Source organism: Bufo bufo, chromosome 1 (genome assembly GCF_905171765.1).
Source record: "Bufo bufo chromosome 1, aBufBuf1.1, whole genome shotgun sequence".
In the NCBI taxonomy this organism is placed as follows: domain Eukaryota; kingdom Metazoa; phylum Chordata; class Amphibia; order Anura; family Bufonidae; genus Bufo; species Bufo bufo.
Genome location: NC_053389.1, coordinates 503,672,495 through 503,682,732, shown reverse-complemented (window position 1 = coordinate 503,682,732; position 10,238 = coordinate 503,672,495). Strand labels below are relative to the sequence as shown.

At 45.3% G+C, this 10,238-nt stretch overlaps 1 pseudogene; it reads left to right on the top strand.

Moving 5' to 3' along the window:
- The first annotated feature begins 600 nt into the window (after positions 1 to 600).
- LOC120985607 lies at positions 601 to 8,001 on the top strand (annotated as a pseudogene).
- Positions 8,002 to 10,238: the final 2,237 nt, after the last annotated feature.

Below are 10,238 nucleotides of genomic sequence, written 5' to 3'. Positions count from 1 at the left end.
GATTTGTACATCAAAAAAACAGACAAGAACAGTTTGTTACATTACTCCAGTAACCACTCACCTTCTGTGAAGAGGTCTTTACCCTCTTCACAGTTTAAGCGTATCAGGAGAATTGTGTCAGACGAATCAACGAGGGAGGTCAGATTTAATGAGATGGCCAAAAAATTCTCTTTGAGGGGATATCCAAGACCTTTATTGGATTCTGAGATGAAGAAATGTAGCAGCAAAATGGAGATATCTAAGCCCCATAGTGATAATAAACGGTTACCGTTTATTGTCAAATATCACCCATGGATTAATAAATTCCGCCATGTGGTCAATAAACATTGGGGATTATGCTTACAGCTTATCCAGATGTTGTCGAATTTCATGATATACCTATGATCTCGTCAACTTTTTCTTTCCACACCAAAAAAGGGCACTTTTCCCTGTTTGCAGTGTGTTCACTGTTCTGCGGTAATCAAGGGTGAATCCTTTTTCCATCCACACATTGGTAAAAAATTTCCTGTAAAAGTTTTTTTTACCTGTGATAGCAACTATGTTGTATATCTGTTAAAGTGCCCTTGCGGCTTGTTGTACATTGGTGAGACATCTGTCAGAATGAAGGATAGGTTCAGTAATCATAAAGCCACCATACGTAAGAAAAATCTGCTGTTGCCTATTCCTTTTCATTTTGACAGATGTTCTCACAATGTTTCACAACTGAGATTCCAGATCATCGAGCAGGTACTGCCACCACGCAGAGGGGGCAACAGGTTGCTATTACTCAAAAAACGTGAAAGTTTTTGGATCCATACCCTGCAGACCATTGAACCAAAAGGTTTAAATCGGGAATATGAATGAATTAGGCTACTTTCACACTAGCGCTTGATCGGATCCGTTCTGAACGGATCCGATCATATTAATGCAGACGGAGGCTCCGTTCAGTACGGATCCGTGTGCATTAATAACTTAGAAAAATTTCTAAGTGCGAAAGTAGCCTGAGCGGATCCGTTCAGACTTTCAATGTAAAGTCAATGGGGGACGGATCCGCTTGAAGATTGAGCCATATGGTGTCATCTTCAAGCGGATCCGTTCCCATTGACTTACATTGTAAGTCTGGACGGATCCGCACGCCTCCGCACGGCCAGGCGGACACCCGAACGCTGCAAGCAGCGTTCAGCTGTCCGCCTGGCCGTGCGGAGGCGAGCGGAGCGGAGGCTGAACGCCGCCAAACTGATGCAGTCTGAGCGGATCCGCATCCATTCAGACTGCATCAGGGCTGGACGGAAGCGTTCTGCTCCGCTCGTGAGCCCCTTCAAACGGAGCTCACGAGCGGACAGCAGAACGCTAGTGTGAAAGTAGCCTTAAATGCATTTCTGTAAGCTATATAAAAAAATATTTTTTTTCTTTATTCTTGCAATAGACAATAGTTGTCATTGTATTTTAATACATATTTTGTATTTGTCTAGTCACAGAGAAAATGAAAATAATGAAAAAAACAACAAGATTTGATATCCTTCAGTTATATGTAACCTGTAGGAGATTTATTTCTCAGGATAATTATTTTAACAATTGTATCTCCTGTGTTCTTGCATCTCATGCTATTTGCTAACTTCTTTTTTTTCTGTAAAACCCACTCTAATTAAAGCTATAAGATTCAATTGAATTATATGTTCAACAGCATTGGGACCATGTTGCAACAATGTTTATAATTGTTGCACTTCATGTTTTGTGTATTTTTGTTTCCATGGTGATGTGACGTCATCACGTTTGACGCCGATATGGGCGGACTATTTAAATGTGTTTCATGCAGTAATTTATTATGCTTGACAAAGGCTCGCATTTGAGCCAAAACACGTGTCGCATCTGCGCTGTTTTTCCTCCATGCTTCAATAAAGCAAAGATTTGACAAGAAATGAAGTGCCGGTCTTTTGTTCTATATCGTAAGTGGGTTCTCCTACCCTGGACGCGAGCACCACGACTCTGCTAGAGGATTGCCGACTGTCTTCATTTTTGTATTCTGTTGGAACTGCGGTGTGTCCCCCTCATCTTCCCTCCTGGGTTGGCCAAGGGACTACATACTCTGCCACCAGCGATGTCAGCTGTAAATATTTCTGCAATGACATTCTGTTCTGTTATTATTATAGTTTTTTGTTTGTATTACAGTTGGTATTATAATTGTTATTATGGTTTATGGTTGTAAAATATGTTATGGTTATTTGGTTATTTATGTGTTAATTAACAGGCCCTGCCATTGGTTTACCTCCACTCTCTGCCTCCACTGTTGTCATATGGAAATTTTCTAAGCAATTTTTAAACAAGGACATTCTGTTATTGCATCCTTTTGCTTGTCCTCTCCACCACAGGAATGAGAGATGAGAAGTTCCCTTTGTAGGGGGGGGGGGGTGATAAGGGTGAACAACCAGTAATCCGTGTTGTCTAACTTGCGTGTAATGCACGGGTCGCGGGAAAGGCAGCCTAACATAAAGTCAGCCATGTGTGCCAGATTCCCAACAAGCAAGACTTTGCTGTCGTCATCAGGAGGATAACTCTCATTCTCCTTATCCTATTCCTCCTCTCCTGCCCATCTATGCAGAACAGATGGAATAAACCTGCTATTGCTACTACCCTCTGTAGCGTAGGCAACTGTCTCTTGCTCCTCCTCATCATCCAATACACACAGAGAAGCTGAACTGATGGTGTTCTGGCTATCACCCTGTGTAATGTCTTCCCCCTATTTCCACCTCCTCCACATGTGAGGCGTCCGCCTTCATCGTTAGCAGCCAGCGTTTCACTAGACACAGAAGTGGTATGGTTTGGCTGATAATGGCGGCATCGCCACTCACCATCGGTGTTTATCCCTCAAAAGTTGCGTAAAACCTCACAGAGGTCAGTCATACAAGAGCATGTTTCAGCTGGTATTCCACTACTGCCTGCTGCTCACAAAGCCTGGACCACATGTAGAACGTAGAGTTCCAGCATGTGCTCACGTCGCACAATAGTTTGATAGCTGGCAAATGCAAGCGCTACAGCCGCATTGCCAAACCAACGGCAGCTGTAGATGACTTTTGGAAATGGGCACACACACAGCGCACCTTCACCAGTAGCTCAGGCAAAATTTGGGAGGTTGGGAGAAAATTATAGTATGGCCGGATCCCGGACATTAAGTTGGGATCCACATGGCCATATCAGCATTTGCACAATTTTACATTCCTGACTGGGCAGAGGTTGTTTTCTGCCCCTGTGATGGCCCTGATTCGCTGAGGGCTGGGCCTGTTATGTTCCAGGGTTTCATGTTTTTATTGTTATTGTTTGAGTTTGATTTTCAGACTAGGCTGTAAAATAAAATATGTTATGGTTATTTGGTTATTTATGAGTTCTTAAAAAGTTCATGCCATTGGTTTAACTCCACTCTTGTTTGCTAGGTTTTTAGTTATATTAGTGTATACGTTTGGTATGTTTGTTGTGCATGGTACATATATGCTGTATGATTGCCATGTGTGTGAGCTTGCCGAGGTACAAAGCTGCCAACAACTTATGGCCATTATCAGACACAGCCAACCTTGTCTCTTATACCCTGCCCCAGCTCTGCGGCGGTGTGCTTTTTGTCACCCAAGCAAATAATTTCAGCGAGGCCTGTTGCCGCTTCCCCATGAGAATTCAGAGTTTGCAGTGGAGGAGGAGGTGGAGGCAGAGGAGAAGAAGGGGGGGTTGCTGCCACTAATGTAGGTGGTGGCATAAATCCTGATGGAAGTAGTGCCCTTTCAATCCTTGGCGTCGGTGGCACCTATGCCATCCCAGGGTCTGACTCACTAACGGCCTACACAAGGTTCACCCAGTGTGCCGTAACGGAAATGTAGCGTCCCTTGCCAAAAGCACTTGTCCATGTGTCCATCGTTAAGTGGACCTTCACAATAACTGCGTTGGTCAGGGCACGGGTGATGTTACTGGACAGACACACAATTGATGATGCAATGCGGGGACGGCACACCATGAAAAATAGCGGCGGCTGGGGACTGAGTAATGAAGGACGTCCGCCGCCATGAGGCTGAGTAAAGCCTCAGTGTCCACAGGCCTAGATATTAACATTTCCATGCCTACAAATTTTGAAAGGTGTGCATTTAGTGGTATAGCCTGTGGGTGGGTGGCGGGGTATTGGCGCTTACGATCAAAGGCCTGGGGACATCTGTACGCTGTGCTTGGACACAGAAAGGGGTGTGCTAGCAGATGGTGCTTGCGAAGGCCCAGCTGCAGGGCGGGAGTCATCCAGGCCTGCGTCTAGGACAGAGGATTGGCCAGCACGTAACACAGGGGAGGAAGAGGAGGCAGTGGTGTGATCCACAGACACTGATTGTGGACCCAGGGGTTTGGCCCACCGATTAGGGTGCTGTGATGCCATGTGGCAGATCATGCTGGTGGGGTTAAGGTTGCTACTGTTCCCACCCCTACTTATTTAGCCTCCAGTGTACAGTCTTCCCCCATTATGTTCCTGTGTTTGAGTGTTTATTGTTATGTTTTTTAGTTAGTTTATTAATAGTATGTAAAATATGTTATGGTTATTGTTATTTCTGAAATGTTTAGTTCTTATTTAGGTATAGCACATTTACAGTTAGCAAATTCCAATTCTTTTTTCGTCCTCACCTTTATCAATAAAGCCCCAGACTGCGGAACATCTACCCCTTGTCAAGGGAGATTTGCACAAGGGGGAACAGTTGCGAGCCTGTTTATTGTGGCCCGCCTTCTCCCTTTTGCCACCACACAGCCTCTTAGAGCCTGTTGCGGTGCTGTGGATCCCTCCTCCTCTGTCCTGCTGTCCTCGCATGGCTTTCCACCTTCCCAGGTTGGGTCAGTGATGTCATCGTCCCCCATCTCCAAATCCACTTCCTCACTCTGGTCATCCTCCTGACTTGTGTTGATCTAACAAGACCATACTTATTGACAACTGTGTCTCATCCCCATCATCCACCAAGTGAAACACTAATTGCCATTCCCCCCCATCATCTTCTTCTGACTTTGGAGGCTTAAGAGTTTGGGGATCAGTGCATAAAATATCCTCAGCTCACCTGCAATTTTTTTGGGGGGTCAGCTGACATAGTATATTATTTTCTATGTTTCAGACTTGGAAGGAAACATAATTTGGTTTCCTTCAGTGGTGAATCTTTCACGCATGTGTTTTTTTTTTACAGGATTCTGGTTTTTATATAGTGGCACAGGGGTAAATATTTCAATGTTTTTTTTTTTTTTTCAAATATGTCAGGCTTGACTCCATTTTCTCCTCTCTCCTTTGCAGATGCCTTTTCAGGAGATATTAGACCCTTTCGCATTTGGGGCCTGGAGGAATTACAATTGTATTCCTTTTTTTTCATTGTATGTTCCACTTTCCCTAGATCTTTCTTTGGGGTAGACAATAGAATTCCAAGATAGTCAGATAGCAGCTTGTAATTGTGGTACAGTTCCATAATGTAAAGAGGCAACAAATGCTGACCGCCATTCCCTGCGTGAACTCTGCTATGTGACGTTCTCTGGAACCCAAAGGAACATTACGATTAGAAATTGGTCATTCTTCAGACATTTGTAAACTGAGGTTTTTATTATAAGGTTCTGCGACAGGTGAAGTGTGAGGTTCTGCAGCAGCTGGGACACAGTATTGTATAATACATTGCAGTGGCAACAGACCTAGCGCACTACATTTCAATTAAGTCAGATAAGCAATACCAAAGCAGCGTTATCTACAGCATCAAGGGGCCAGGAGTTGATGAGGAGCCCGAAGGATTCTTCGCTATTAATAAGACAACCGGAATTGTGTATATGAATGCAATGTTGCAAAAGATTGATCGCTTCAAGCTTTGTGCCTTTGCACTGGACAGTGATGGAGCTCCCCTCAAAGACCCCACTGATTTAGAGATTGTCGTTCAGGATCAAAATGACAACTGTCCAGTGTTCTCACAGTCGCTGTTCCGAGGATATGTCCTGGAGAAAGCAATTCCTGGAACCCTGGTAATGAGGGTGATCACCACCGATGCAGATGATGCCAACACAGACAACGCCCACCTGAAATATTCCATCATCCTGCAGGACGGTCCAGAGATGTTCAGTGTTCACCAGGATGCTGGAGAAATCAGGACCGTCCAAGTGGGGCTGGACACAGAGGTGATGGGATTGTACAACCTAACTGTACAGGTGGCCGATATGATGGGAGAGGGGTTATCCAGTACCGCCAGCACTGTCATTTCCATAGGGCACCTCTGTTCACTCAGGAAGAGTTCGTCACGGAGGTCCCGGAGCAGAGCAGCGGGTTGGATGTCGGCAGAGTGAGTGTGACAGAGATCTCCGAGGCTCCCCAAACTGGATGGTCAAATATGCTATCATCAGTGGAGGCTCCCAAGGTGCATTCTCTATTCGCCTTGATCCACAGATCAATGAGGGTATTCTGGCCCTTGTCAAGCCTTTAGATTATGAAGCAAATGCCATTCACAACCTGACTGTGTTTGCGGAGGATGAAGCTCCACTTTTGCCCTCAGTCCCTCACACATCCCACTCTCAAGCCCGGATTAAGGTCATTGTGAAGAATGTGAATGAACCCCCAGTTTTTTCAGAAAACCCCATGATGGTGAGAGTGAAGGACAGGATTAGCCCAGGAAGTGTGATTGGTGTCTTCACTGCAAAGGACCCGGATATCGGTCTGTCCCAGGAGTTCTTATATTCTTTGATTTCTGACCCTGCAAACTGGCTGCTTGTGGATGCTCAGACTGGACAAATAGGGACTAGATAGGAACCGCATGGAAAGGAAGTCACCATTTCTCAAGGGAGGGTGGTACACAGCGCTGATCACTGCTGCTGACAATGCTGTGCCTCCGCTAAGCTCCACAGGGACGCTATCTGTGGAGGTGATAGAACTTAATGACCACGCTCCAGTGCTATGGCAGCATTCTGTGGAACTGTGCAGTAGTCCACATCATGGTCACGGGATACTGCTGAGCGCCACAGATGAAGACATGCCACCCAAGTCACACCCATTCCACTTCCAGCTGGATCAATCCTCAATAGCCCTGACCCTGGAGCATCAGTGAAGTTAATGGTACCCACGCCATGCTGGAACTGCTCACTGAGGTGGAAGAGGGAGTGTACACTCTGCCCTTGCTGGTATCAGACTCTGGAGACCCACCCTTGGCACAGCTGCACATGCTGAATGTGTCTGTATGTCGTTGGGATGTGGTTGGCATCTGTCGTGGCAGTGCAGCTGCTCTCTTCAGTTCCGGAGCGGGTATCAGCCTAAGTGCACATCATTATTCTAAGCAGTGTGGCCTTGTTATTGGTTCTTGCGCTGCTGCTTCTCCTGTTTCGCTGTACGGCTAGTAACACAGCACAGAAGGGGTTACTGTCACACTCTGAGGACGATGTACTGTACAATATATTCAACTACAACGAGCAAGGAGGAGGAGAAGAGGACCAGGATGCCTATGATATAAATCACCTCAGGAACCCAGCCATGGCAGTGCCACCGTCACCTCGTTTCAAGCCTCCAGTCCGGAGAGATGCTCCTTACAGTCAGACCCTTCCTCACTATCCCCAGAGGCCCACTGAGTGACCTTCTGACATTGCAGACTTCATCCATGATGGGTTGCAGGCAGACTCAGACCCCAGTGTCCCCCCCATATGACACTGCATTGATTTACGATTATGAAGGAGAGGAGTCAGTTGCTGGGACCCTAAGTTCCATCTTATCTAGTGAAGACAGTAACCAGGATTATGACTACCTGCAGGAGTGGGGTCCACGCTTCCGCCGGCTGGCAGACATGTATGGCGACCAGTGACTATGAAGAGATGATAAAACATATACTTCTGCAGGAAGCGCTGCACAAGTCTGTCCATTGGGGGATCAGCTAGAAGCTTTGGTGAAGAACTTTCATAGCAATCCCAGTGTATATATTCATGGTTCTGTAATGTCCTGGTTTTTGTATCGATGAATAGTCAGACAGATGGACACTGTAGGTCTCCATGGTCCACAGGAAGATGATCAATCCATGTGTTTAACTGTTTACAGTAACTGTAAAGTAGAATGGTTTCCTTATTTATGTCACTTCAGTAGGTGTAGGATGATGTAGATAACACTGGGTGTGTCGGCAGTGGGTCACTGTGTCCCCCTCGGCTTCATGCGGCATTAGAGGGCTTGGTGAAGTGAGAGGGTCGGGATGCAGATGGAGGGAAGTTTGTATTAATGCACTGGGATGAAGTCCTGAGAGCTAATGTTATACTGTCCTCATACACGTTAGCACGGTGTGTAATCTGACATGTAGCTAAACCTTTTGTCCTCTGAGAGAAAAATAGACTGTTCCACTTTAAGGTTCTCTTTATTGCTCGTAGACTGACAGGAAAGGTGAAACTACAGAATAAAACAGTAGCATTTAGAACATAAATATCCATGGTACATGGCATAAGACACATAATAATCTGCTATACATGCAGTACATGGGATAATATGATGATAGTAATGAGCTATGAAACAAGTAACATATATAAACTATGGTAAATGTCACAAGATAGTGCTCTTACCGACTATGCTTGAAAACAGGCTAAATAACAGATGATGGGGCAGGAAAACCAGTGAGAATGTTTGGCTCCTGAGACATAAGATGGTGGCTGCTTGCTGTACCAGCACAAGACTAGCAAGAACCAGGAACTACCCACAATACTGTGGGACTCCCATAATGCATAGAGAAAAACAGGCTGAATGAAATACATAAACTCATCGGTAGATGGTTCTGTTACCACACAATGTAATGCACATGAATTACAACACAGGTAAAAAATGCAATGTCAACTGAAAAACACACAAACAACTGGATCTACATCTAGGGACGTCACTATTGTATTCGTTGGGTGTAGACAGTAGAACGAGTTCTCCTACTGGTCTGAGGAACAATTTGGTCTCCGTATTTTCAATTCTACTTTGCGTATAAGTCCGTCCTTACTTGGGATTGTCTTAGTCACAAGACTTAACAGCCACTCGTTTCTTCGTGACTGGCATTCTTTCATTAGGACTACATCGCCGACCTGGAGGTTAGGCTTGTTGGTTTGCCACTTTCTCCTCGGTTGCAGAGTGGGAATATATTGCTTTTTCCACTTATCTCAGAATGAGTTTGAGAGACTCTGTACTTGTCTCCATCGATTCCTGTAAAGATCTTTGGAATTAAATTCTCCGGGTGGAGCAAAAATTTGTTCAGTCTTTTGTGTAAGCAGAGTGGCGGGTGTGAGAACTGTTGGGTCATCAGGATCGCTAGAAATCGGAGTTAGCGATCTGGCATTTATAATAGCCGATACTTCCGCCATGAAGGTAGTCAGGCTTTCATGAGTCAACTTTGAAGATCCTTCTTGTAAGAAGATTGAGTCAAGGATTCTCTGTGCGATGCCTATCATCCTCTCACAAGCACCTCCCATGTGTGAAGAGTGTGGTGGGTTGAAGGTCCAAGTACATCCTCGTTCACTGAAGTATCTTTCTATGTTGTTAACATCTAAGTTGGAAGAGAGTTGTAGTTCTCTCGCTGCTCCGACAAAGTTTGTGCCTCGGTCAGAACGAATGTGTTTGACAGGTCCTCTAATGGCAATGAAACGTCGGAAAGCATTAATGAAACAGGAAGTATCCATAGATTCAATTACTTCAATATGGACAGCTCTGATGGACAGACAGGTGAACAAAATCGCCCAACGTTTCCCGTGCGCACGGCCTCCCCTGGTTTGCCAGACAACAACAGGCCAAGGACCAAAAACATCTAGGCCAACATTAGTGAAGGGTGGATCCGTACTTAGTCGGTCATACGGGACTGTGACATACCACAAAGTTTCCGACAGGTAACACATTTAAATATGAATCTGCATACACATCTTTTAGCTCCAACTATCCACAGTCCAGCCGCTCTTAGAGCTCCTTCAGTGAACAGACGACCTTGATGCTTTGTCTGTTCATGGTGATGTTGCACGAGCAGAGTGGCTATATGATGCTGTCCAGGAACTATCACAGGATGTTTCTCTGTTAGGTCTACATTGGCTTCCATAAGGCGTCCACCTACTCTTAAGAGCCCATCTTCGTCGATCACTGGGTCAAGTTTCCTTAAAACACTACCTTTGGGCACAGGGCTTTGGCTGACTACACAGTCGATTTCCGTTGCATAGGTGTCACGCTGTACAGCTTGGATGATTACATTTTTTGACCGCTCTAGATCGAGAGCTGAGTAGACACGTTTACAATGATGCCAGCC